A 1,404-nucleotide genomic window follows, 5' to 3' on the forward strand; every position below is an offset into this window, starting at 1 on the left:
AAGTCGGCCGGGGTGGGGGGTCTTGAAGAAATGATTAGATTGTGAGGACCATGCCCTAGTGAGTGGATTAATCCGTTGATGGTTTAATGGTGGTCATGGGTGTGATTCTGATGGTTTTAAAAGGAGAGAGTGTGAGGAGCTCTCTCTCTCCCTCGCTTCTGCCATTTTGTCATGTCATACCCTGCATTGCTGTGTAGTTACTACCAAGAACAAGGCCCTCACCAGATGTGATCCTTGGACTTTGGACTTCCCAGCCTCTGAAACTATAGGAAATAAATTTTATTTCTTTTTAAATTACCCAGTTTTAGGTATTTTGTTGTAAGCAACAGAAACGGAGTATATAGTATCCAAAGACCAGAAGTCCTCCAACCACGTTGTCTGTCAAAGTCACCTGGGAAACTATCAAAAATACAATTGGGGAATTTGCGTTGGAGCCCAGACAGCTGTCTTTTTAAAAAATTATTTAAAATTTTTTGAAAGCCCTCTTAAAGTTTGTCTCTAGGAGAAGGTGCTTCAGGCAAGATTTATAGAAAAAATTCTGGTTGTTTTAAACATAAATGAGATTTTTAAAAATGATTTTAAGTAGTTTGCAGAATCTTAAGAATTGGGGCAGGTGGAGGGAGGACAAAGGGCTAAAAAAGGCTAGCTCAGGAAATCAAGAGCAATGTTCAAAATCACCCGAAAATCAGTTTGTTGAAGTCCCCAATGAGCCATGCCTTGCCTGAAAACTTCCCCAGTTTGGTAAAAGACATTAATGTACAGTTCCAAGAAACCCGATAAACCCCACCTCCCAAATAAACTGTGCCATGAACAGAGCTGCAGCTCCACCAGAGCCACCTGTATCACTGACACTGCTGCCTCAGAAGCCAGAGGGGGCTGTCTGTCTCTCAGGCTGCACCTGCTGCCCATGTGGATTCCTTCCTGCCCCTCCTTCCCTGGGTCTTCAAACCCAAGTCTAGGGCAGAGCTTCTGTCGTGTGTCCATACCCCGGGCATAAGGGGAGGTTGGAAGAACAGGCATTTCCACCTCTACACTGAAGGGGTTCAGAGGTCTGGCAGCCAGAGGCAATGAAAAATGTTTACAACAGTGATATTTCAGGTGATGTTTTCTATTTTTTATGCTTCTCCATACGTTGTAGATTTTCTACATTGACTAGTATTAAATAATCAGAAAAAATAAAAATAAAAATAAACTTACCCTGGAATTTCTTTTTCTGATCTTTTAAACAAATGTGTCTCGTTTCGCTTCCCCCTCTAGTGGAGACAAAGAGGAACTACACAAAAGCAAGGATGACTTTTTTTTTTTGTCTCAGCATCTTTCAGGACCATACTGTTGGAGTAAGATATGTTACCACTCCATTTCACAGATGAGTAAGCAGAAACTGAGAGATAAGAAGCATGATTT

Source organism: Galeopterus variegatus, unplaced genomic scaffold (genome assembly GCF_000696425.1).
Source record: "Galeopterus variegatus unplaced genomic scaffold, G_variegatus-3.0.2 Scaffold4061, whole genome shotgun sequence".
NCBI classification, from domain to species: Eukaryota; Metazoa; Chordata; class Mammalia; order Dermoptera; family Cynocephalidae; genus Galeopterus; species Galeopterus variegatus.